The 27,804-nt window shown below is 44.4% G+C and overlaps 1 long non-coding RNA gene and 1 pseudogene across 1 annotated transcript; both read left to right on the top strand.

Moving 5' to 3' along the window:
- The first annotated feature begins 814 nt into the window (after nucleotides 1-814).
- The window catches only part of LOC148055179 (trafficking protein particle complex subunit 13-like), a 52,164-nt pseudogene continuing 25,174 nt past the window's right edge, over nucleotides 815-27,804 (top strand).
- On the top strand, nucleotides 23,655-27,225 carry LOC148055181 (uncharacterized). Its single transcript, XR_015705848.1, has 3 exons — nucleotides 23,655-23,693; nucleotides 23,940-24,023; nucleotides 25,542-27,225. It is a non-coding gene; the product is annotated as an uncharacterized LOC148055181 (long non-coding RNA).

Raw genomic sequence — 27,804 nt, 5'->3', positions numbered from 1 at the left:
CTAAGCACCACACAGCCACTTGCTCACTCCCCCCCGGTGGGATGGGGGAGAGAATCAGAAGAGTAAAAGTGAGAAAACTCGTGGGTTGAGATAAAGACAGTTGAATAGGTAAAGCAAAAGCCGTGCATGCAAGCAAATCAAAACAAGGCATTCATTCACTACTTCCCATTGGCAGGCAGGTGTTCAGCCATCCCCAGGAAAGCAGGGCTCCATCACACATAATGGTTACTTGGGAAGACGAACGCCATCACTCTGAACATCCCTCCTTCCTCCTTCTTCTCCCAGCTTTTTATTGCTGAGCATGACGTCATGTGGTATGGAATAGCCCTTTGGTCAGTTGGGGTCAGCTGTCCCAGCTGTCTCCTCTCCCAGCTTCTTGTGCACCCCCTGCCTACTCGCTGGTGGGGTGGTGTGAGAAGCAGAAAAGGCCTTGACTCTGTGTAAGCACTGCTCAGCAATAATGAAAACATCCCTGTATTATCAACACTGTTTCCAGCACAAATCCAAAACATAGCCCCATGCTAGCTACTATGAAGAAAATTAGCTCTACCCCAGCCAAAACCAGCACATCCATAATTTCATTTTTTTCAAAGACAAGGAATGCTGCTGAACCTTAATCTTTTTGCTTGTTGCTCATATTGCAGTAGTATCCAAATCAAGTTGATCACTGGAAGTTATGCATAGAATGCATGCCCTGTCACCCTAACCTGCTGCAATACTGGGATTTAATTACCTGCCCTGGTCTATAGAAAGTCTCTCACTGACTTTGGTGTACCTTGGAAAAGGCTCTGTAAAAGGTTCTGTTCCTGCAAACATGCATAGGGAGACAAACATGCAGACGCTTAAGAAAATAAAGTTTGCAATTGAAGTTGGGTTTTGGGAATGATGGATATTCAGAAAAGAGTTTTTCCTGATTACGTTATGCCAAATGTTGTTATAAGCTGCAGTATTATAGCTTTGTTAGAATGCATTATCACATAATTTGAAGTATCCACATATATAAGGTCTCAAAAATAATCTGTGAAATGCCAAGGACTGTTTTTTTCCATTTCATATACAACCCATTGAGTGCATTTAAATTCAGGAAAAACTTTAAACTTGCTCAAAACCTAACTCTTCTTTTGGGTCAATTTGTTCTACCATACCTTATCTGTGACATGTGTGCTTTAGGCTCTACTTTGGATTGGTTCTGAAGCAAAGCTAGTAAACCATGTAAGAATACTAGCTATAACTTATTAGAAATGTAGTGGTCATCTTTGTTTGCATCCATTTTTATTTACATTTCTGTCTTACTAATGTTATCTTGTTTAGATGGTGCAAAAAAATGTTAAACCACAACAGTTTGAAAGTTAGCCTGTTTTCTTTAACATTTAACCCTAATTTCTCTAATGTGCTCTTTTTTTTTTTTTAATTTTCCCATTAGAGTGACCTCAAGTCTGTGGTAATTTTTATTTATTGTTTTATAAATATGTATGCTTTTTTAATTGCCTATCTGTCTCTGTGCTTGTTGTTGACATTGTGATACAAAAATTCACGGATGCTTCTCCTCACAGTCCGAATCTCCCCAAGGGATGAAAAGGGGCTTTAGAGTGTAACTACGCTTATCTAACTATTGTACAAGGTGATTAAAGTGAGGAGCCTGGTAGTCTCACAACAAAGGACAGTCCCTGATAAGAACAGAAACTTGTCTCAAGAACCAGCTGAAACCGACCCTGCGATTTGGACAAGAGCCAAGGAGCAACTGAGTCTGCGCAAGAACAAGGGGTTACTAGCGGTGACGAAGAGGAGTCATCAGCCTTCATCCCCACGACCACCACCAGGACTGCGCAAGCGCAGTTGGGAGGAGTTTATGGAAACGACCTCTTGGGGCTAATTTTAATACGAAGCGGGGACAGGTCATGCGTATGTATAGGCGTATTGGGAAACCTTATGTATATGTAACACTTTGTCGTATAAATCCAGGACGAGCTACCACGTGGGCGCGCACGACTTTGGCGGGATGACCCCCCCCCTGCCCCCCGTGCTGCCCAGCGCTGAATAAACATACCTACTTTACAACCTTACGGGTTGTGGAGTCTGTTTCCGCACGTCAGTATGGCGAGCCAGGCAGGAGAGTCTCTGCTCGACTGCGGGATCGACTGCGGAGCGGACGCTCCTAGGCGCGCCCCGAGCACCTTCCTCGGAGGAGCCTCCGCTGCCAGCCGCTCACCGCGGGAGCGGACAACCACCTGCAAATCTGAGGTCACCGCTGCATCCCGGTGTCGGGAGCCAGGACGGACCTGCTAATGACTGTATAAGAAGCAGGAGAAGGGTAAGCGGACCTCTCACAATAATTATTTAAATCTTTGCAGCTGCTGAAGGGATATCAACTGGAGTGATAATTATCTGTTTCATTTACCCGGGTATTGCATATATTATATGTTTGTGTTGTATGTTGAAAATTTGTGTTATGTGTGTTTGAGACACAGCATCGCTGTGAAGCGAGTGGGAGTCCTGATTTGCGGTTCCGTGACTCCGCGAGGAGCACGGCCAGAGACGGACAAAGCGCCTGGAACGTTTATAAAATTTGTAAATCTTTGGGTGTGTAAATTGGGCTGCCGTGGTGCTTAGCCATTCTCCTAAGTATCGGAGAACTGGCTAATCATCAAAGTGGCAGAACGAAGGAAGAGAGTCACTCCTTCGGTGGTTTGGGCTTGAACCTTGGGAATATTTAAACGAGGGAGGAGATTGGATAAGACGGGGAAACGAACGCTTTTACTTGAAGGGGGCATATTTAACTCCCGCGGGACAGAAAGTGGCTCTGGATTGGGAGCAGCCTATTCCGGACGCTTTCTCAAATCCCCACATCGGCGGGCAAACGGGGTAATTCCTTGCTTTGCGTGTGGACTCACCACTAGACTGCATGGCAATTGGCATCCGACTTGGGTACTGCTAAAATGTAAATCTTGCGGGAAAAGGTGGTATTGTTTATCTAGCAGATGGAGGGCAGAGTGCCTCAAGTGCCTTCCCCAAACCCCACGGTTTTATGATTGGGAAAGAGCCCATCAAAATTCTGAAATAGTGAAGTTTGTGTGTGGAAAGAAACATCTAATGCTGGAAATTTGGGACGTGTGGGAGGGAGACTGGGAGAAAACTATAGAGATCCGCAAGAAAAGATTTGCGTGGAAGCTGAAACAAAGAACTGGGGTTAACAAGAAGTAATATAAAAGACAGGTAGAAAAAGTTAGAGAAACGGGTAACGCTCAGGGTGGCATTTTAAAGAAGAGTCCCCTGGGTTGTATATTGGCTCATTGGAAGAACATTGTTGGAACCGGAGGTACAGAGAGCAAGAAAACTCTCATTAAATATTGCAATCAATGGTGGCCGATCTATAAATTGGAAGATGGGGCTAAGTGGCCACTTAATGGGTCAATTGATTATAATACCCTCCTACAGTTAATGTTGTTTTTAAGGAGAGAAGGAAAGTGGGATGAAGTATCATATGCAGATATGTTTTTCACCCTCCGAGACCATCCGGAGTGGCAAAGGGACTGTGGAATGGTGTCGCCACAGGACCCTTTGGTACTCGCCCTTGAGCGGGAAAATAACAAAGAACTTAAAGGTAAACTGAGACGGTGTTGCTTGGCGTGTAGTATTGGACAAAGGTGTACGAGAATGAATAAAGTCCATCAAGCACCAGAACAAGATCTAACTGATTTGCTTAAGCCTCCCCCTCGATCATAGGAGCAGAATGCGGACTCGGACGGGACCTCCGCTCCCTCGCATAGTCCTGTATCCTCCCGTACCAGAAAGAAATCTACTCTAGCAGCTTTACAAGCACCTCTTCGAGAGGCGGTAGCACCTGATGGCGGGACGATGCTATAATAAAGGTACCTTTTTCCACCACTGATTTAGAAGCATGGAAAAGGGTTGCAAAGGATTACAGGAATGATCCGGTAAGTGTAACTAAACATTTTCAGTTTATTATAAAACAACACAACCCCGATTGGAATGATATACAATTATTATTAGAATTCATGACCGAGACAGAGAAGCAATTGATTTTAAAAACGGCAGGAAATTTGGCTGAAGATCATTATAAGACTGCAGGAGGGGATGTAAAGGAGCATTTCCCTCTCCAAGATCCAAAGTGGGATGCGAATAAAACTGTGCATGTGGAAAGATTGCAGGCGTATCAGGAGTGGATTTTGAAGGGGATGGAGAGGGCCATCCCCAAAACCATAAATTGGTCAGCATTATATGCAATTAAACAAGGTCCTTCCGAGTCCTCATCTGAATTCCTGGATCGACTGAGGGATGTAATACGCCGCAGCACACCGCTGGGTCCTGGGTCAGAGGTAGGGATACAACAACTAGTTTCCCTGTTTTTGGGCCAGTCCACAGGGGATATTAGGCACAAACTCCAGAAGTTGCGCCCCACAGAAAGCAGAAACTTGGAAGTGTTACTGGATGAAGCATGGAGAGTGTTTAGTAATAGAGAGGAAAGATACAGACAAGAACGGAGAAGAATGGTGGCGGTTGTTAGGGAAGAGGAAGGAAGGAGACCTAAGCGAGAACCGCCCCGATTAGGCAGGGATCAATGTGCGTTGTGCAAGAAATTTGGTCATTGGAAAAAGGAATGTCCAAGGAGCAGGGACGAACCCACCAGACAGGAAGAATAGTGGCCCATATGAAGGAAAATTGACGGGGACCTGGGGAATCCACCCTAGCGGATCCACTGGTTATAATGAAGCTAGGGAAGGAACAACAACAGGAAGTAGAGTTTCTGGTTGACACAGGGGTGACGTACTCGGTTTTGAATCAAGCCTTGATGCCCCTGGGGGATGATTATGTCATGGTAAAAGGAGCGACTGGCCAAAGTGAAAAGGCATATTTTTGTAAGCCTCTGGGATATAAATTAGGAAAACAATGGGGCGTCCACAAATTTTTGTACATGCCCAATTCCCCAAAGGCACTTTTGGGAAGAGATTTGTTGGAACAATTGGGTGCAAAAATTACATTTGAAAAGGGAGAAATTACTCTGGAGGTAAAAGACCAACAGTACATCCAAACACTGAGTCTATCCTTGACTAGTCTTCCCGCAGAAGGAAAAATTAACAAGGAGATTCTAAACCAGGTATATCCTGGAGTATGGGCCACCGATGTACCCGGAAGGGCGAAGAATGCTTCACCTGTTGAAGTTGAACTTAAAGAGGGCCGACAACCGGTAAGAATTAAACAGTATCTCCTGAAGAAGGAGGATAGGGAAGGAATCCGGCCAGTGATTGTAAAAACTTTTACGGTTAGGATTATTAAAAGAATGTGAATCTGATTTTAACACCCCTATATTGCCTGTCCGCAAACCTGACGGATGGTACTGGGTGGCTCAGGATCTACGAGCTATAAATAAGATAACTGAAGACCTTTATTCGGTAGTGGCAAATCCATATACCTTGTTGACTGTATTGACACCTGAACTAACCTGGTTTACTGTTCTAGACCTGAAGGATGCCTTCTTTTGCCTCCCTCTCCATGAAGCCAGCCAGAAAATATTTGCATTCGAATGGGAAAATCCTAAAAGTGGACGTAAGACTCAGCTCACTTGGACAGTGCTGCCACAAGGATTTAAGAACAGCCCTACTATTTTTGGCAGTCAACTTGCAAAAGACTTGGAATCTTGGGAAGCCCCGTCTGAGGAAGGAAAACTGTTACAATACGTGGATGATATCCTGATTGCCACTAAAACAGAGGACGATTTTATGGCCTGGACGGTGAGTCTATTAAATTTACTGGGGCTCCAAGGGTACCGGGTATCTGAGAAGAAGGCCTAAGTAATACAGCGCCAGGTGATTTATCTGGGCTATGAAGTCAGTGCTGGACAAAGGACTTTGGGACAAGCCCGCAAAGAGGCAATATGCCAAACTCCGAGACCGCAAACAGTGAAAGAATTACGGACCTTTCTGGGAATGACTGGGTGGTGCCGACTGTGGATCTATAATTATGGACTGCTCGTTAAACCACTATACGCACTAGCAACCACTGAACAGAAACACCTTCAGTGGAACAGAGAGACCACGCAGGCCTTTGAACTGTTAAAAAAGGCCTTAATGTCGGCCCCAGCCTTAGGACTCCCAGATGCGAGTAAGCCGTTTCTTCTTTTCTCCCACGAGAAGCAGGGGATTGCCCTAGGAATATTAGCACAAGATCTGGGCCCATGTTGACGAGCAGTTGCCTATTTTTCCAAACAATTGGATGCAACTGCAAAGGGTTGGCCTGAATGCTTGCGAGCGGTCGCGGCCGTAGTACTAAACATACAGGAAGCCCGAAAATTCACCCTGGGCCAGAAAAGGACTGTATTGGTGTCCCATACTGCCGATATTGTATTGGAAGCGAAGGGTGGACGCTGGCTTTCTCCACAAAGATTCCTGAGATATCAGGCTATACTGGTAGAACAAGATGATGTGGAGATCATAGTTACTAACATTGTCAACCCAGCCTCTTTCCTCAGTGGAAACACAGGAGAACCAGTGCACCATGACTGTCTGGAGACCATCGAAGCAACATATGCGAGCCGTCCGGACTTGAGAGACAGTCCTATGGAAAACGGGGAAAACTGGTTCATGGATGGAAGTAGCTATGTCTTAGGTGGTAAGAGGCATGCGGGATATGCCATTACCACCAGTCAAGAAGTAATAGAGTCAGGACCTCTACCCATGAATGCCTCTGCACAGAAGGCAGAAATAATTGCTCTGACCCACGCTTTGGAATTGGCCCAAGGCAAAACTGTGAATATCTATACAGACTCGAAATACGCCTTTGGGGTCGTACACGCGCATGGAGCAATCTGGAAAGAGAGAGGACTATTGAATTCTCAGGGCAAAAATATCAAGCATGCAGAGGAGATATTGAAACTGCTGGAGGCAGTCCAACTCCCTGAAAAAGTGGCGATTGTGCACATTAAGGCACACCAGAAGGTGAGCTCAGAATTGGAAAGAGGAAATGAGCTGGCGGACAGAGAGGCAAAACAGGTAGCTAAAGCGAAGGCAAAAATAGAAGGGGCTTTGGTCCCGGACGGGTGAATTTCTCTAGAAGGTAAGCCAGAATATACCATAGAAGATAAAAAGCTTATCACAGATCTAGAAGGGTCATATAACAAAGAAGGGTGGGCTTCCACCCCACAAGGGAAACTAATCATTCCCTCTTGTCTAACACTGCATCTGGTAAGAGAAGAACATAGGAAAAGGCATTGGGGAACAGAGGCTCTATATAAACATTTAGTTAGAGCTTTAACCCTTTCAATTGCTTTTCCATTATGTCTTTAAAATAGTGTTCATTCTGCATATCATGAACTAATGTTTTATGATCTTTATATGTGCAGCTAGTCATTTAAATGGTTAGCTCTTTCTTTAATACCCATTGTTGAAACTAAAAGTTGGTTATCACAAACTCTTGTTTGTGGGGGTCCTTCTATAAACGCGCTTTCCAACTGCATGTAGCAGTTGATGAGTTAGTATATGATACTTCTGCAGTCTGATTTCACTTTAAGGTGTTGAAAGGAAAGCCAAGATAGAGAAAGCCACTGCATCAAAATGCCTCCTGAAAAGCCTAGGGGCAAGGAGAATATTTTAAGTATCTTAGTCACTTAACTAAACAAAAGAAAGGCCTTTGGGATTTAGGGAGTAGTTCGAATGGTTGCAAGATAAGGGGGCTCCGGGATAATCCCATCTCAGACAACTGGGCCTTGGGAGAACAAATACGTGGAAGACAGGAGGTCACAAAAGAATGACAACAGCCACCTTGAAGGACACCTTTTACATGATCCTAGGACTGAGTTTGCGCAGAAGCAAAGGTCAATCCGCGAACACTGTGACGAGCCTTCATCTGAAGACCCCCCCAAAGACCACTTGAAGACCACCACGGGAGACGACTGCCCATGCGGATCGGACATCTGCATATGTTAATAAGTTCCAGGAAATCTCATGTTTATGTAAATGAGTTCTCGGAAATCCTGTGAATATGTAGGACTTTATAGTATATAATCTCTGAAAGTCTACCAAATCGGTGGAGCGCTTATGGTGGAGAATCCCCAGTGCTGCCCAGCGCTGCAATAAAGGGTACCTGCTTAATGGTAACTTCGCTGCTATGGAGTTTCATTTCAGGGACTCTCTGAATACTCCGTCTCTCCCTTGGGGAGATCCGGACTGTGAGGAGAAGCATCTGTGAATTTTTGTATCAGTGTGCATTGTATTAAAATAAACTGTGTTCTTGTGAAGTACTAAAGGATTTTTTTTTTTTTGAACCATGTGATATTAAGACAATTTAGGAATAACACACACATTTATTATAATTTTTTTATACAGCTTGATTCACTAGTAATCTGGCATGGCATGGCATTAATGTGCACTGCAATTCCTTACCATTTATTCTTTTTTTTTTTTATTTTTTTAATAATTTGGATTAAAATTTGAGTTGCAATTGAATTGATGAAAGTCTTGGGAAGTGGTGATCTCAAGTGTTACGAATAAGCAATAGCTAGAACATAGCAAAATTATTCCCCGTCCACTGTGTGGCAAGATATCTGTTGACTAACACTTTTGCTCCTATTGTTACTGGGATTAAGGTTTTTTTTCTTGCATTAATTAATTTGATTTGCAGGCATGAACTAAACACATGACTCTTTTTTTTTTAACAATAGGACTGTCTGCTCTTTTTAATAACACTAATCACATTTTCATGAACTTGCAATTTTGTTTTTTCAGATAGATGAAGTGTTTCTGGAAGCTCAGATTCAGAATATCACTACCTCTCCAATGTTTATCGAGAAGGTTTCTTTAGAGCCATCTATTATGTGCAACATTGCAGAACTGAACACAGTTGATGCAGCAAGGGAAAGGTATGTTAAGATTCAGGATATTTGACTTTGAAACTCTTTGTATTATGATTTAATGAGATATAAGCATTGCAGTTAGTGAGTTGTCTGTAACTGTAGGATTGTACTTCTTTGCTTGATTAAAAAGATCAAATTCCTGTTATGCATTCAGCTGGAAAAGTTGTTACAGTTTTCTTTTTATAGAAACTCTTCTTAAAACTTTATAATTCTACCTAGTAGAGAAATCCCCAACTTAATCCTCAAATAATTGATAACATGGATTTATTGAAAACGTACTGCTCTCTCAGTATTTCCTATATAAAATTTAGCCCACTCTTCTGACTTGATCTGTTTATACATATTTAGCCTTACAGGACCCATCTAACTTGTCCTTGCTTCCTTCTAGTAGACTGGTACCCATTTTCAACTGTTCTAATTAAGATCTAGCAAGCCAGCAGTCAAGGTGAATCAGTGGAATGCCCTTATAGGATATTAGAATGTAAAAATTTGTCATGCTGAAATAAATGTCATTTAGTGTCAATTAGTAAAACGCCAAATCACAGAATTGTCTACTGTGTTCAGTAAACTGTTGTGGATACAAAAGCTTGTGATATCTGGGTAGAGGTTAACTTTGGCTGTTTGTGCTTTGCAGTTGCTTGGGTTTTTGGAGGAGGTGTAGTTTGGGTGCTTCTGTAATGGGGGCTGAAGTGAAAATTCTGTCTTTTCCTTGTCTGTCGAAGGGTTCAGCTGCAGCGATGTGGAGCATTGTTCTTACAAAGTGTTTGCATCTGCTGTAATGGTTCTTGTCCTGAATGGGAATCGTGGGCTAGTGAGACTGAGAGAGAGAGAGAGAGAGTCTCAGAGACTTACTGGGAGGGAACCAAATAGCAGTTTGCATAGCAGAAGTATTTAGAAAGATTTAGAATTAATTGGTTTTGCATATTGAGACTTAATGAATGCACTGTATGAGATGTGGTTCTGCACCTGTGCATCAAATTCCACTTGGTAATCACTGCCACAGTATGGCATCTAAGCAATTAAGAAAACTTTATCAAGACTAGCAAGAATGGTATAGACGAGGTTGAAGAACAGTTTGGGGTGAGGCAAAACAAAGGGTTGCTGAAGATACAGAGACTGTAAGTCTTGAAGGCAAAAACTTAAAGGTCTATTGGAAAAACTGTAGTGATTACAGAAAATTGTATTGTGGTAAGTTCTTGTCAGAAGTAGTTTGAGATAGTTGGGCATTAAAGTCCAATTTAAGTTCTATAGCTCCTGGCAGTCATAATGATGTAGTTCTTCACCTCTCTGCATGAGAAGTATTGGGTCTGGCTGGGATGGAGTTAACTTTCCCCATAGCAGCCCTCATAGTGCTGTGCTTTGTATTGGTAGCTAGAAAGGTGCTGATAACACACCACTGTTTTGGCTACTGCTGAGCAGTGCTCCCACAGCATCAAGGCTGTCTCTCCCAACATTTCCCCCCCCTCACCCCTGAAGGCCAGTAGGCTGGGGGTGGGCAAGAGGTTGGGAAGGGACATAGCCAGGACAGCTGACCCAAACTGACCAAAGGGATACTCCATACCATATGACAGCAATAAAAGCTAAGAGAAAGGAGAAGGAAGAGGGGGCATTTGTTATTACGACATTTGTCTTCTGGAGCAACCGCTATGGCGTACTGAAGCCCTACTTCCCAGAAAGTGGCTGGACATCGCCTGCTGATGGGAAGCAGAGAATAATTTCTTTTTGTTTTCCTTTTGCTTCCACGTGCGGCCTTTGCTTTTCTTTATTAAACTGCCTTCATCTCAGCCCGTGAGTTCTTTTTCATCTTATTTTCTCCCCCTGTCCTGCCAAGGAGGGGGAGTGATCGAGTGGCCTGGTTGGGCACCTGGCATTCAGCCAAGGTCAACCCACCACACACCTTAGCTGAGATTTATGCTTTAAACGTAGGAGAAGCACTTGGCAAAGAATTGATCAGGTTTTTTTTCTTATTCTTGTATTAAACTCTTTATTTGTTAAGAACCAGTCATGGTTCAACATCCAAAATAAGTTGCAGCCAAAATCTGTTAGATTTATACAACCATATACTGTATAAAATGTTATGAATATAGTCAATAATAGAAGGTTTTTACAAGGACTAATTGATTCTATACTCTAAACATGAAAGAGTTTTGGCCTAAAATATTAATGAGAAATGTCGCAAAGCACACATATATGGCACGTTGTGCTTTGAGAGGAAGTACTGAGAGGAATGTAGTTTAGTCACCTTGATAATTTTTAAAAATTATATTTTTATATTTAAAGACTAGTCAAGAAGTAAGAGAATTTTATCCTGTTGAAAATTCAGAATCAAGACCCATAAGATTACAGGGTTTAAATCAGCTATGTGTAAAGTATTTATGAATATAATGCAATTAAACTTAATAACATTAATAGCATTTGCTCCTTGGAATAAATTTTTATTTTTATACAAATAAGTTCACATTCTCTACAGGAAAGGAAAATCATCAGAAGTTGAAAGGTGTTGTAGATATGTTGTCTGTATACATATTCACATTATGAATGTGCTTATGCCCAAGTATGCTTATGCCTTATCTCTTCCTACAGGGACATGCTTATTCTCTTTCCTGTCAGGCATGGTAAACCCTGGGTAAGCCCAGCCATAGGCCCCTCCACCATTTCTTATGGAACTTAGTGAGCAAGGGAAAGATTGAGCAAGCGTGACTCTGCATATAGACAAAAAACACACCTGAAGGTCTTCTGATTTACTGGTAAATCGCCATCTTTTTTTCCTTCAGGTTGTCGTATGCACTTTTTGCACTGTATGCACGTTTACTCTGCTGGAGACTTCAGGCAGTACCCCTTAACCTGAAGGAGTTACCCTTAACCTGAAGGAGAACCACGTTTTTTCAGTGGCATAGTACTTGGTAGAAGCACGGATGAAGCTTAAGGTGGCTGATTTTCATCTCTCTCATTCCCTAGAGTTGACGCTGGGTTTGCTTGAGTTCTGATAGAAATTGTGTAATTCACAAATTGGTTTAATTTTAGCACTCGTGTTGTACCACCTGCTATCCAGTGTGTTAAGTTTTCAGTAGAGCTGTACCTAGGAACTTGTCTGCCATGAAGACAAAAAGGGAAGAGGTCTTCCTAAATGGTCTGTTCAGTCTGAATAGAAAGATAACATGATGTCCGGGTTGCAATGCAGTGAGTCAGTTGTTTTTTTAGGGGAAAACTTAAGGGAGATGATACTCTTGCTTAGGTAAAACATAAATTTGGTGTACAAGGGTAAGCTTGTTAAGTGAGCTGTCTAGTCAGCTTGCATTAACAGAATAAATGAACTGTGAGGATCATCAAATATTTAAATATCTGCTAAGGTAACTTTGTGGTTAACTTTTTAAAGAGAAAATAGTGTGTTTTGTGTAAGGGCTAGATTTACTTTAGCCATCGTATTATTTAATTGATATATATTAGTGCTACCTCTAGGCTCTCAATTAGACCTGAAATCTCGCACTGTGGAAAGAGCTGTAAAACAAAAGCCTGAAAGACACATAGATACTCTTTCTCAGCTAAGGAAACTATCAAGGCAGTTATTTCAGACAACTGTATGCTCAAAGATTGAATGAAGAAGTTAGAACTATCTCCCAGAAGAGAACCCACAACACATCAAAGCCAGGGTTGACAGTTATTGGTGAGAACAACTATTGACAAGGCTGCTGCAGGAAGAAAAATGTGCTAGATATCCATGTGACTTCTCCTCTACATGTAACACTTGCAGATGTGAATAAAAGGATGTCAGGCTGACAGATGCAAATGTAGATGTCGCACGCTAAGAAAGGAGCATTGTATTTAATGCCAAGGGCAGGAAAGCAACTTGCCAAATGACAACAATGTGTACTTCACTGGAAGACATGTTGAAACTAAAAGCAGGATGACACTTTAGTGAGGTAGTAATTATAGGAGTAAACAGGAAGATGACTGTAATCTTCAACTTCAGAGTTAATCCTTCCTTGATAGTGAAATCTGACACCATCGTGTTTAACTTTTAAAAGTGGAAACATGAAAAGATATCACCAGGAATATGGACTAGAGTAAATGAGATATTAGTAAGAAAATTTAAGGTTGTGCATGTTTATAAATAGGATATAAATAAGAGATTGAAGTTAAAAATATTTATTGCTGTGGGGGAGGGTAGAGAAAGGGAATACAACTTTATTTGAAACACTTGTTTTTTTTCCAGATATATAATAAGATCTTTAATCTTATTTATCCTGGTGTAATGTAATATATCAGATAACCTTCTCCAGTTGTTCCAGGGGCACTGAGTCATAACAGATCTGGGTTGTCCAGTGTGAAGGTAGAAATAGTTCTGTTCCTGCTGCCAAAACTCTTGCTAAGTTTTTATTCATGGAATTTGTGGTGCTGGACAAGAATGCCATGCCAAGTGGTCTGCTGCAGGAAGGTAAGTGCATTCAGTGAGTTATTTTATAGAATGGTGTAGAGTGCGAGAAGACCTTGTCACGGTAACCCAGGATAGCTTGCTTTCCCCCCCCCCCCATCTGCACATACCCTTGCATGGGCGCCAATGTGGCGGCCAGCTGCAGATCTCGGAATTCGGACAACAGCACCTGCATTACATCAGCGATTTTGCTAATGAGCAAAACAAGACATTGCATGTATATGATATGTTAATCAGCGCAAGTTTTATTATCCACCCCTGCGGTGCTTTCCCTTAAGCTTCACCCCTGAGCAGGGCTCTGCTGTGTCAGGTCCCCATTTTGACTAGTGTCAGCGTCCCGGGGCTCCCACTGTGGTAACGCTATGCTTTCAATAAAGCCAAAGCTTTCATTTGCTGAGTGTTGTGCCTCATCCCTGAGGGATCCACACCTGCTTTTTGCCCGTAACAAATGGGTTTCCCAAGTTTGTCACAGCAAATTAAAAATAAATTAATTCTGAAACCTGTGGTCTCTTATTGTTTGGACTCCCTTAGTAAGTCTGTACCCCTTTTGCGCATACAGCATATTTGTCTGATAGATGCGTATTTCTAATTTCTTTTTCAATTCTTCCTATTTCTGAAGTTAGATAGTTATACTGCTAAGTAAACCAAAATAAGGTCTTTACGTGCATTGGGTGAAGCATACGATCTTTTCGAATTTTAAAGTACACATATTATAGACCAAGCTCCATGATTTAGTTGTCTAGTTTTACATGATAAAGAGATATATAGTTTAATGGTATCTTTTTAAAAATCAGATTTAGTTTAGCCTGTCATTTGGGACTGTGTTTTAGTACCACCAATGTAATTGCTATATAGATTATTTACATTCATTTCAGACAGACAGCCTAAGATTATGAATAGCTAATTTTCTGTATTGTCATTGCATTAGTTATTTCAAAAGTATCACTGAAACTACGATTCTACCATGCTTCAAAAATATAGAGGTGTTAATAAGCAGCAATTATGAAAGATTGCTACTAGCTGCTCACAATGTAAATATTTCTTCGTGATGCTGACATGTGAGTGTCTGTAAAAAATGAGTGCTCCATTCTGCTCTTCAGCGTGCATGCAAAGATTTGCCAGGTATATCTGAAAAACCAGCTCACTTTTTCAGTGTAAGCAATACTAATAGTCTTTCAGTCTATCATGCTATATGCATATATTTGTGCTATGAATTGAGAAATGACTCTTGCAGAGAGAATAATTTTTTTTTGTTTTCCTTTGCTTCTGCGTGTGGCCTTTGCTTTATTAAACTGCCTTTACTGTGACCCATGAGTTCTTTTTCATCTTATTTTCTCCCCCCCGCCCCCATCCTGCTGAGGAGGGGAGCGATCGAGTGGCTTGGCGGGCACCTGGCGGCCAGTCAAGGTCAACCCACCACAGTCCTTTTTGGCGCCCAACGTGGGGCACGAGACAACGGCAGTTTTGTATTAAGCATGCTATAGCTATAGTAGTTATTATGTGGCAAGCTCCTGTGTGGGTCATGGAGTTTGCTGGCTGCCCTGCTTATCTCTTTATTCTCCTGAGCTTGGGAACATGTTAGTACAAACAATGGCTGCGTGCTTTGCCCTGGCATTGATGCCCTCACCGTGCTGGGGGAGCTACCTTGTGGATAGGATGAGGGAACACATCTCCCTCTTCCTACCCAGGACTGATGTGGGTGGTTTTATTATGCAGGCTCCCGAGGTCCTTGTTCACCGTTACGTGAGCTGTTTAATATTACTAATTAACACAGTTGGCATACTGTGAGGTTTGTGGAATCTGGTCTCGTCCTGGTGTAAGAGGAGACAACTTTGGGGTGAGGCGATACTGAAACGTGCCCTGAGGCAGCTGGTCTCTGGGTGGCAAGGTGTGTGGAAGGATTTGGGCAGATTCCTAGGATGGTTATCACCTCCCATAGCCTGGGTTTTTACACCTGAACAGGCAAGTAACCCTGGCAAACCACCTGGCACCACCTGATAGAAGGGTACCTTGCCTACCCCAAGGAAAACCAGCAGCTTCTAGCACAGTACTGGGGTTTGGCCTGTGCCTACCGAGCCACAGTTCGGTACTATCAGAGGACTGTGGTTAAGGCAGGGACCCAAACCACCTCTGAGAATGCCATGACTGAGACCGGGGTGCAAACTACATCTGAGGACATGATAGTAGAGATAGGGACCCAAGCTACATCTAAGAACGTGATCGTTGAGATGGGGACCCAAACTGCATCTGAGGACACCATGGTTGAAATAGGGACCCAGACAACCACTACAGTAATTGCCCCAGTAGTGAAAAAGAAACAGTGGACAAGGAGGTCAAGGGGTCCATATCATCAATTAGTAAGGGAGGGGGAAGAAGAGGAAGGGTTTGATCAAGAAGCCAGTCCTTCAGCAGAGAAACGGGAGGAAGGAGTGAGAGAAATCAGACAAGAGGCAGAAACTACCCAGTCCCTGACCTTGTCAGAACTTCGAGACGTGCAGAAAGATTACAGCCGCCAGCCAGGCGAGCAGATTGCTGGCTGGCCGATCTGATCCTGGCATAGTGGGGCCGACAGCAGGCCTGCGAGCAGGCAGCTGGCAAGCTCTCCTTGTGGTCTACGCCCTCCCGGAAGAGACTTAGCCATGGTTTCCTCTCGGACAAGAACCATCACCATTGCCAGAAGGGATGTGGCGACGCAGACGGAGCTCCCACTAAAACATGCAGCCACCCAGGTCTCTGGCTGCAGGGAGTGCCAGAGCCTTGCTCTGGTGACGGAGGGCTCCTGAGACAACACCTGCGTGAGGCGCGAGCAGGTGGAGGATCTGCTCAGCATGGTGGCAGAGCTGAAAGAAGAAGTAGCAAGACTGAGGAGTATCAGGGAGTGTGAGAGGGAGATAGGCTGGTGGAGCCACTCCCTACCATCCCTGAGACAAGCATGCCAGATGGAAACATCAAGAGAAGCAGAGGCTCCCCTGCCCTCGTGCCACCAGGCGGAGGGAGGGGACCCAAGAGACGGAGGAGGACGGATGCAGATCCCTGCTCCGGCGCAGCAGGCGAATCCTCTCCCAGCCGACCTCGCCCCCCCAGGTGCCCTTACACAATAGGTACGAGGCTCTGGAACTCGAGGGCCAGGAGGATGATGATGCAGACAGTGATCCATCCAAGGGGTTGACTAGGGGGAGCCAGTCAGCCCCACGCATTACAACGGCCGCTGGTAAGAAAAATAGAAGGGTAACTATTGTAGGTAACTCCCTTCTGAGGGGAACAGAGGGCCCGATATGCCGACTGGACGCATCCCATGGGGAAGTCTGCTGCCTCCCTGGGGCAAGGATAAGAGACATTCCCAGGAAGCTCCCTAGGCTGGTACAATCATCCGATTATTATCCGCTAGTGGTTGTTCAGGTTGGCAGCGATGAGGTAGCCGAGAGAAGTACAAAAACGTTCAAAAGGGACTTTAGAGAACTGGGGCGATTACTTGAAGGATCAGGAGCGCAGGTAGTGTTTTCCTCCATCCTGTCAGTAGCCGGGAGGCATACGGAAAGGAACAGGAAGACCCACCTCATTAACACGTGGCTCAGAGGCTGGTGCCAGCGGTGGAATTTTGTTGTTTTTGATCATGGGGCAGTTTACATGGCACCAGGCCTGCTGGAGACAGATGAGGTTCACCTGTCTCAAAGGGGGAAAAGGATTCTGGCTCAGGAGCTAGCAGGCCTCATTGAGAGAGCTTTAAACTAGATGCGAAGGGGGAAGGGGATAAAACCAGGCTTGCTAGGGATGAGCCTAGGGGTGGCATGCCTGTGTTGGAGACGAGATCTATAGCCCAACTGAAGTGCATTTACACCAATGCACGCAGCATGGGCAATAAGCAGGAGGAGCTGGAAGCCATTGCGCGGCAGGAAAACTGATGTGGTCGCCATCACGGAAACATGGTGGGATGACTCACACAACTGGAGTGCTGCAATGGATGGCTACAAGCTCTTTAGAAGGGACAGGCAAGGTTGGAGAGGTGGTAGGGTAGCCTTGTACATTAGAGAGTGTTTTGACTGTATAGAGCTCAATGACGGTAACGATAAGGTCGAGTGCTTATGGGTAAAGGTCAGGGGGAAGGCCAACAAGGCAGATATCCTGGTGAGAGTCTGTTATAGAGCACCCAACCAGGATGAGGAAACAGATGAAGTATTCTACAAGCGGTTGGCTGAAGTCTCACAATCCCTAGCCCTTGTTCTCGTGGGAGACTTCAACTTACCAGATGTCTGCTGGAAATACAACACAGCAGAGAGAAAGCAGTCTCGGAGGTTCCTGGAGTGTGTGGGAGATAACTTCCTGACGCAGCCGGTAAGCGAGCCAACCAGGGGAGGTGCCCCGCTGGACCTGCTGTTTACGAACAGAGAAGGCCTGGTGGGCGATGTGGTGGTCGGAGGCTGTCTTGGGCTCAGTGACCATGACATGACAGAGTTTTCGATTCTTGGAGAAGTAAGGAAGGGGGTCAGCAAAACCGCTACCCTGAACTTTAGGAGCCTGGTTGAGAGAGTCCCTTGGGAGGCAGTCCTGAAGGGCAAAGGAGTCCAGGAAGGCTGGATGTTATTCAAGAGAGAAGTCTCAAAGGCGCAGGAGCAGGCCGTCCCCATGTGCCGCAAGTCGAGCAGACGGGGGAGAAGACCGGCCTGGCTGAACAGAGAGCTTTGGCTGGAACTTGAGGAAAAAAAGGAGAGTTTACCACCTTTGGAAGAAGGGGCAGGTGACTCAGGAGGACTACAAGGATGTTGTGAGGTTATGCGGGGAGAAGATTAGAAAGGCGAAGGCCCAGCTAGAACTTAAACTGGCCACCGCCGTTAAAGATAACAAAAAATGTTTTTACAAATATATCAGCGACAAAAGCAGGCCAGGGAGAATCTCCCTCCTTTGTTGGATGCGGAAGGTATCTTTGCCACAAAGGATGAGGAGAAGGCTGAGGTACTTAATGCCTTCTTTGCCTCAGTCTTTAATAGTCAGGCTGGTCATCCTCGGGGTTTTCAGGCCCCTGTGCTGGGAGATGGAGATAGGATGCAGAATGAAGTCCAAGTTGTCGAAGAGGTGGCAGTCACCGACCTGTTCCTCCTCCTGGATGTTCACAAGTCTATGGGGCCAGACGGGATCCACCCGAGGATACTGAGGGAGCTGGCAGAGGAGCTTGCCAAGCCACTCTCCATCATTTACCAGCAGTCCTGGTCAACCGGGGAGGTCCCAGATGACTGGAAGTTAGCAAATGTGACGCCCCTCTACAAGAAGGGCCGGAAGGAGGATCTGGGGAACTACAGGCCTGTCAGCCTGACCTCGGTGCCGGGGAAGGTCATGGAACAAATCATCTTGAGTGCCATTACGTGGCACGTGTGGGACAACCGGGGGATCAGGCTCAGCCAGCATGGGTTTATGAAAGGGAGATCCTGTTTCACTAACCTGGTCTCCTTCTATGACAAGGTGACCCGCTTAGTGGATGAGGGGAGGGCTGTGGATGTTGTCTACCTGGACTTTAGTAAGGCCTTTGACGCCGTCTCCCACAGCATTCTCCTGGAGAAGCTGGCTGCTCACGGCTTGGATGGGTGCACTCTGTGCTGGGTTAAAAACTGGCTGGACGGCCGAGCCCAGAGAGTGGTGGTGAATGGAGTCAAATCCAGTTGGCGGCCGGTCACGAGTGGTGTTCCCCAGGCCTCAGTACTGGGGCCGGTCCTGTTCAATATCTTCACTGATGATCTGGATGAGGGGATCGAGTGCACCCTCAGTAAGTTTGCAGATGACACCAAGTTGGGTGGAAGTGTTGATCTGCTGGAGGGTAGGAAGGCCCTACAGAGGGATCTGGACAGGCTGGATCGTTGGGCCGGGGCCAACTGTATGAGATTCAACAAGGCTAAATGCCGGGTCCTGCACTTGGGTCACAACAACCCCATGCAATGCTACAGGCTGGGGGAGGAGTGGCTGGAGAGCTGCCTAGCAGATAAGGACCTGTGGGTGTTGGTCGGCAGCTGCCTGAACATGAGCCAGCAGTGTGCTCAGGTGGCCAAGAAGGCCAATGGCATCCTGGCTTGTATCAGAAATAGTGTGGCCAGCAGGACCAGGGAGGTGATAGTGCCCCTGTACTCGGCATTGGTGAGGCTGCACCTCAAGTACTGTGTTTAGTTTTGGGTCCCTCGCTACAGGAAGGAAATTGAGGTACTGGAGCGTGTCCAAAGAAGGGCAATGAAATTGGTGAAGGGTCTAGAGAACAAGTCTTATGAGGAGTGGTTGAGGGAACTGGGGTTGTTTAGTTTGGAGAAGAGGAGGCTGAGGGGAGACCTTATCGCTCTCTACGACTACCTGAAAGGAGGTTGTAGCAAGGTGGGGGTTGGTCTCTTCTCCCTAGTACCAAGTGCTAGGACGAGAGGAAACGGCCTCAAGCTGCGCCAGGGGAAGTTTAGGTTGGATATTAGGAAAAACTTCTTCACAGAAAGGGTAGTCAGGCATTGGAACAGGCTGCCCAGGGAAGTGGTTGAGTCTCCATCCTTGGAGGTATTTAAAAGAAGGGTAGACACATTGCTCGAGGACATGGTTTAGTGGTGGACTTGGCAGTGATAGGTTAACGGTTGGACTTGATGATCTTAAGGGTTTTTTCCAACCTTAACGATTCTATGGTTCTATATTTAATATTATTTTATGACACTTAAGACATTGTGTCACATTCACTAATTTTAGACTGAAAAACCATACTCCTCCATTGTAAGACTGTAAATCAGACAAGAGGCAGAAACTACCCAGTCCCTGACCTTGTCAGAACTTCAAGACGTGCAGAAAGATTACAGCCGCCGGCCAGGCAAGCAGATTGCTGCCTGGCCACTCCGATGCTGGGATAGAGGGCCCGACAGTCGGCAATTGGAATGTAAGGAAGCCCAACAGCTGGGATCCCTTGCTAGAAACCGGGGAATTGAGAGAGGAATTGGAAAAGAGGCAGCAATTTGCAGTCTCTGGAAACGGCTCCTCTCAAGCGTGAGGGCAAGAAATCCGTTCAAGGAAGATCTTGTGAACTCCCCAGGAAAGTGGACTACCGCAGATGAAGGCATCCAGTACCTGAGAGAATTAGCGGTGCTGGAAGTCATCTACAGTGATCTAGACAATGATGAGGTCTCCAAAGATCCAGAGGATGTCCTGTGCACACAGGCCATGTGGAGGAAGGGGGGGTCCAAAACACCCCAGCGTCGCATTCTAACAGCTTGGCAACAATGTATTGCCCAGATATGGATACACCAACTGTGGAGAGAGTGTCTTCTTGGCTCCAAAACTTTGAAGAAAATCTCTGTCCCTCCTCATCCCTACGGGCCAGCGCCTTGGCTGTCAGTCAGGGGCACCCCACAGAGTCAGTCCCCTCCTGCCCCGGTCAGAGGGAAAGGGAGCCCCAGGCACACGCTGCGTGGCGCACTCTGGTTCTTCCTGCGTGACCAGGGGGAGGACGTGAGGAAGTGGGATGGTGAACCCACCTTTAAGCTGGAAGCCCGTGTACGCGAACTGAGAGGGAAGAGAGCTGTTAAGAAGGGGCCACCCAAGAAGGCTGTCAGCTTAGTTGCTGTAGAGACACAAGAAGGCAATCAGCGATCTCCCAGACATAGAAGGACTGAGATCACCTCCCTTGATCCTGGTGAGGGGACTTCTGGTCTGAAACTGCAAGGGTCAGACAGTGAATACTCCGACCAGGAACAGGAATAGAGGGCCCCTGCCTCCAGCCAGAAGGAGGAAAGGGACAACCGGGTTTACTGGACTGTGTGGATTCGATGGCCTGGCACATCAGACCCACAGAAGTATAAGGCTTTGGTAGACACTGGTGCACAGTGTACGCTGGTGCCATCAGGGTATAGGGGCACAGAACCCATCTGGATCTCGGGAGTGACAGGGGGATGCCAAGAATTGTCTGTACTGGAGGCTGAGGTGAGCTTAACAGGGGACAAGTGGCAAAAGCACCCCATTGTGACCGGCCCAGAGGCCCCTTGTATCCTTGGCGTAGACTACCTCAGGGGAGGGTACTTCAAGGACCCAAAGGGGTACCGATGGGCTTTTGGTGTAGCCACTGTGAACACAGAGAAGATCAAACAGCTATCATCTGCCCTGCCTGGCCTCTCAGAAGATCCCTTCGTTGTGGGATTGCTGCGAGTTGAAGAACAGCAGGTGCCAATTGCTACCAGGACGGTGCACCGGTGGCAATATCGCACGAACCCTGGCTCCCATCCATGAGCTGATTCGTCAGTTGGAGAGCCAAGGAGAGTGATCGGCAAGGCAAGACTCACTCACCCTTTAGTAGTCCCATATGGCCAGTGCAAAAGTCTGACAGAGGGTGGAGGTTAACAGTAGACTATCGTGGCCTGAATGAAGTCATGCCACCACCGAGTGCTGCTGTACCAGACGTGCTAGAGCTCCAATATGAACTGGAGTCAAAGGCAGCCAAGTGGTATGCTACAATTGACATTGCCCATGTGTTTTTTTCCAAGTCCTTTGGCAGCAGAATGCAGGCCGCAGTTTGCTTTGTGTCCAACACACCTGGAATCAACTGCCCCAGGGGTGGAAGCACAGCCCCACCATTTGTCATGGACTGATCCAGACTGCACTGGAAAAGGGTGTTGCCCCTGAACATCTGCAATACATCGATGACATCGTCATGTGGGACAACAAGGCAAAAGAAGTGTTTGAGAAGGGAGAAAAAAAACTGCTGTGCAACAGCAGTCAGAAGAGAGAAGTGAGAATATGTGAGAGCAACAACTCTGCAGACACCAAGGTCAGAGAAGGAGGGGGAGGAAGTGCTCCAGGCACCAGAGCAGAGATTCCCCTGCAGCCCCTGGTGAAGACCATGATGAAGCAGGTTGTCCCCCTGCAGCCCATGGAGGTTAACGGTGGAGCAGATATCCACCTGCAGCCCATGGAGGACCCCACGCCGGAGCAGGTGGCTGCGCCCCAAAGGAGGCTGTGACCCCGTGGGAAGCCCACGCTGGAGCAGGCTCCTGGCCGGACCTGTGACCCCGTGGAGAGGAGCCCACGCTGGAGCAGATTTTCTGGCCGGACCTGTGACCCCGTGGGGAACCCACGGTGGAGCAGTCCATTCCTGAAGGACTGCACCCTGTGGAAAGGACCCACGCTGGAGCAGTTTGTGAAGAACTGCAGCCTGTGGGAAGGACTCACGTTGGAGAAGTTCACGGAGGACTGTCTCCCGTGGGAGGGACCCCACGCTGGAGCAGGGGAAGAGTGTGAGGAGGAAGGAGTCTCCAGAGAAAGCCTTACGTCACCATAACCAGGAGCCTGAGGAGGTACAAGAATGCATATTTCTCAGATGCTGGATAGCAAAGTTGAAATTTCTACTACTTAAGTTCTCATTTACTGCAACAAGCTTAAAATAAGAGCAATTTGAAGAAAGAAGATTGACTCTTCATGCTTTTGATTTGTACCCAAATCACAGCAGTGCTCCATCCACTACCGAATACCACCTTCTTGATAGGTTTAACAGCTCATTAGACAAGGATGATCTGTGCAGTTTATTTATAGGAAACAATACACACTTTATTACTAAGTTTTTCAGATAGTTCATGTCCTTAAAGTTTGAATACCCATATACGCTTCCTGAGAAGATCAGCTTTATTCTAAGACCTCTCTGTTAGATGGATAACAGATATACTATGGACAACATAAGTATAGTTTCTATAGTATCTGTCCATATACACCCTTACACTATGGTAAACACAAAATAATTTTTGAGGTACCTTATGAATGAGAAATTTAAATAACCTCATGCTTACTACAAAGTAAGAAGATATGCAAGTTACCACAGAAGATATACGTTACCACAAAACCATGGTACAAAGTAAGTCCCCGCTGGTTTACTCTGCAATATTTTGTGGCCGTAATCTTAACAGTTTATACCCACTGGTAATAATAGTTGCAAAACTGATTTGTCCAGGCTGGGAATCAACAAAATACAGACCTTTCTCCAAAAAGCCCAATAGAAAACCTTTGTCCTTGGAAGTTTTAAGTTAATTTTTTGGGGGGTTTTGGGTGGGTTTTTTTGTTTTTTAAGTTTTCTGGTACTGGATTTTTATGTTTAATATCTTGTTGTCATATTTTTCATGTTTGAATCTGTAACCAGTATTTGTTATCTAACATGTAACAAATTGTCTCAGCTTCATATCCTTGAAATACTTTCCTGTAATGATTCTTTTTGCTGGGGACCATACATCTCTCTGCACATAAACTTAGCTTAATTTTGTAATACAACATAGAATGCACCTTGTGGGTTTTTCTTTTCTTTCCACGTTTTCCTCAGTGATACCCAAGTAGTAAATGTGTTATAATTTCAGCTATATATTGTTTATTCCAGGCAGCAAGTTTAATGCAGAATCCTCAAGTTCAACAACTGTAAGTATTAAAATGGAGTACCATTGAAACAAATGTCTTTAGGGGGTTGAATTAATAAGAGAAAAGGTGGATAGTACTGTATTCCTGAAAATTTAATTGTATTTTTGCTTACTGTAAATAGAACTACTGCAGTTTCTTCCTCTTGCAGCTTATTTCCTCCCAGCAATTCAACAAAGAACTACAGTTTATTGCTTACTGTAAAGGTCTCTGCATACCCCAATGCCAACACTGTGCTAACTGTTTCAGAATGTCGGGGATGATGTCAAACACCATTGGTGGGCCTGCTGCAGGTGTTGGTGGCCTGTCAGATTTGTCCAGCCTGATCCATGCGTAAGTGTTATGAATTGCATAATTTTAACTGTTACATTTGTAGAAGCATCATTGTGCACCATCTATTTAAAAGGGATAGTGTCAAGCCAATTATACTGTGGCCTGTCCCCATCGTATACCTGATTATTATTAAAACTGAGAACTTGAAGACTTATTTTCCACTATCTTGTTTGTTTGTTGTCTACATTTCCATCAATTGGAATGACTGAACTGTGTGCTCAGTTTCACTTTCTGGTTCTCATACACTGTTTACTTTCTAAATGTCAGTTATTAAAAATGTTCCTTTAAACCTTTAAAATGTTCCTTTAAACCTTTAGGTACTCTTACGTGTGCTTTCAAATTGTGTTGATCAATTTATTACCAGATATCCCAGACACTAGTTAGAAAAGCTACAGATTTATTTAGTACAGCTTTCAACAAGTTCTAAAGTTGACTCCTGACTGACCGTGCTCTGGCATCCCACCATTTGGACTAGGAAGGCTTCAGGGAACTCAGTATAATAAGGAGAGGAGTGGCTTTCACAAAAACCAGGACCCAAGTCTTTTATAATATAATAATGATAATCCATCTGGAAGAGTCTGCACAAAAACATGCAATTTGCTTATATGGCAAGACCTCTTAACAAGCATACAATTTTACATTATTTCAGCATTCTAGCTTGTTTCAAACTATTTTTAAGTTTTGCCCCTTCAGGGCAAAAGTAATTTATAATTCACATCACAGACAGGAATGTGCTCCCACAAAATCAAGGGCTGTTTTCACAAAAATCATGTGCTATGCCTAGATCTATGAAAATGGTGGCTTTCCTTCAACCTGCACTGTGGTTTAAAGGAGTCTTGATAATTTGCTACTTGGGCAAAATGCAGAAGTTACAGAGAATGCCATGCCAGGCTATTCATGAAGTAATATGTTTTACTTACTTGCTTTTTCTAGTAAACCAGGGTTATGCTTACCTTTTACATGGAATTAATCTCACATATTAATTTTACTCTTAAGCTACAACTGTTATGGAGATGGATCTATCATTACTTCAGTCATACAGGTGTAATTGTATGCTTGCTTTCTACTAATGACATCTTGTTGGCCGTACAAGTTGGCAGCTGCATACTGTATTTCTGGAAAAACCAGAACTTCAACTATAAGAGTAGTTATCTTTTAAACAACTAGAATGGATCCTCTCAAAAAGAAGGGAGCAAATCACTGGAGCAGATTTGTTGCTAAATTTTTAGTTTTAGCAAGTAAGATAATACTTTTTTCTCCATGCTATCAAGTAGAAGTAATAGTCCTAAAGAATGAAAATGAAGACCTGATGATAATCCTGTTTGGAGAGACTTTAACTAGATAAAGTGGTAATACTTACAGCTATCTTGCTGTATAGTCTTAATCAAGATATCTTTAGTCTTAACTTTCATATAATGCAGCTTTCAGTTATATTAGGATATCCTGTTTTCTTACAAATGCTTCTTGTCAGGTTTTTTTTTTCCACTTGTTGATTTTACTTAAAACTGTTCAACACAGGGGGCAGCAGTTTGCACAACAGATACAGCAACAGAATCCAGAGCTCATAGAGCAACTGAGAAATCATGTCCGGAGCAGATCTTTCAGTGGCAGCACTGAAGAGCATTCCTGACTTAAAGGAGGCATGTGAATTGGAATGGTATATAACCCCAAAATGCATACCATAGTAGCAAAAGCAGCACTGTAACTTCTGCTTGAATAGAAGACAGAAAATTCTTTGTGCATGTTTGCAAACAAGAATAAATCTGTTAAATAGACTTATTGCACATAACTTGGAACATATCGCTTATGTATAGTTATTCCTCTGAAAATGAATACACTATAATCCTATGATTGTACAAATAATTAGTACTGAAAATTTATCAAAAAATAACTGCCTTAGAAAGAAGGATTCTCTTTCTGTTCTTGTGTGGTAAATCACTGGCTTAAACAATTAAGGATTTTTTTTTTTTAAGTTTCATTGCACATATCTATCTTAAGTGATGGTTATATGGCCAAGTTAAAGGTTTTTCCAGTCTACAGCATTTCTCTTCCTACCCTGCTCAGCTAATCTTACTCTTTCAGAGACTACTGATTTTCTGTATTTTATTATGTTACCTTTTTTTATTCTGCTTACTGTTCACACTGCTTTCTGCTACAAGGTGCACTTGTTTTTACTCCAGGGAGGTTCTCAACACTTCCAACTTCCAATTTGTATATCAAAACTAATTTGATTCCTAAGACAAAGTGACCTCTGCTGGCCAGTTAGATGGGAGAAAGTATGTGGAGGAGTAACAATAGAGACTGCCAAATGGAGAAATACACAGGAACTCCTGGACCTCAGACATTATATTTGATTCATCTTGTGGTCAAAAAAAGAGCGCCTTGAGTAGAAGCAAATGCAAAATTTGGGGCTAAGTCAGGCACTTGACTGTAACAAATGCTAGTTATGCATCTATTGTATGAGTTGTCTTCTACTAAAACAGGGGGGAAAATGCAGCTGGATCCAAGGAGAAATGAAAAGAATTGGAGAAAACACAAAAATAGGAAATATATATTACCATCTGTTAAATAAAGAGATAAAGCTTAATAGAGCAACTTAAACAACTGTAAGGCATTTCATACTTTATTCAATAGAGCTTGCCTACACACAGCATTAAAATGTGTGGGTTTTTTAAAATTCTCTGTATAAATTACTGTAGCTGCCTTTTTGAGGCTGTAGAGCTACTTAAGCTTTACATTAAATACACTTCCAAATAACAGCTTCTGACTTAACATCTGATGACAAAGAAGAAAATCCCTAACACGATCTTCTTTCAGGGGTTGTTCCAATTCTGAATCTAATCCATTCAAGAAAACTGCTACTTAAGTTCAGTCACATTCAATAGGACAGGATACCATTTACAAGAAAGATCAATGGAGGCTGTAGGTGGGCTACAACTACTGTACAAACATTGCTTGGAGTAGTGTGTTGTGGCAGGAGAGAAGCATCGCTCCTAGCATATCTCCTATTAAACTTCATGTTTATTCTTAGTTCTCTCTTTCATATTTTCAACTGCTCACTACTAACTTTGATGAGGGGAACCAATAAATCCAGAGTGGACTGGACAGCACTGCAAGATCTCTCAACACTCAATTTATCCTTACTGTGTGACAGTGTAGTAGGTTGACCTTGGCTGGATGCCAGGTGCCCACCAAGCTGCTCTATCACTCCCCTCCTCAGCAGGACAGGGGGGAGAAAATAAGATGAAAAAGAACTCATGGGTCACGATAAAGGCAGTTTAATAAAGCAAAGGCTGCGTGCAGAAGCAAAAGGAAAACAAAAGATTTATTCTCTACTTCCCATCAGCAGGCGATGTCCAGCCACTTTCTGGGAAGTAGGGCTTCAGTACGCATAGCGGTTGCTCCAGAAGACAAATGCCTTAATAACGAATGCCCCCTCTCCTCCTCCTTTCTCTTAGCTTTTATTGCTGAGCATGATGTCATATGGTATGGAGTATCCCTTTGGTCAGTTTGGGTCAGCTGTCCTGGCTATGTCCCTTCCCAACCTCTTGCCCACCCCCAGCCTTCGGGGGTGAGGGGGGAAATGTTGGAGAGACAGCCTTGATGCTGTGGGAGCACTGCTCAGCAGTAGCCAAAACACTGGTGTGTTATCAGCACTTTTCTAGCTACCAATACAAAGCACAGCACTATGAGGGCTGCTATGGGGAAAGTTAACTCCATCCCAGCCAGACCCAATACAGACAGCAGTCTTCATGCAGTTGGTTACCTTTCTCCTTCAAAA

The sequence above is a fragment of the Nipponia nippon genome, unplaced genomic scaffold, assembly GCF_047370975.1.
Source record: "Nipponia nippon isolate SJK-2023a ecotype South Korea unplaced genomic scaffold, ASM4737097v1 scaffold_26, whole genome shotgun sequence".
In the NCBI taxonomy this organism is placed as follows: domain Eukaryota; kingdom Metazoa; phylum Chordata; class Aves; order Pelecaniformes; family Threskiornithidae; genus Nipponia; species Nipponia nippon.
The sequence above is the reverse complement of the archived record's forward strand: the minus strand, read 5'-3'. Positions and strand labels throughout refer to the sequence as shown.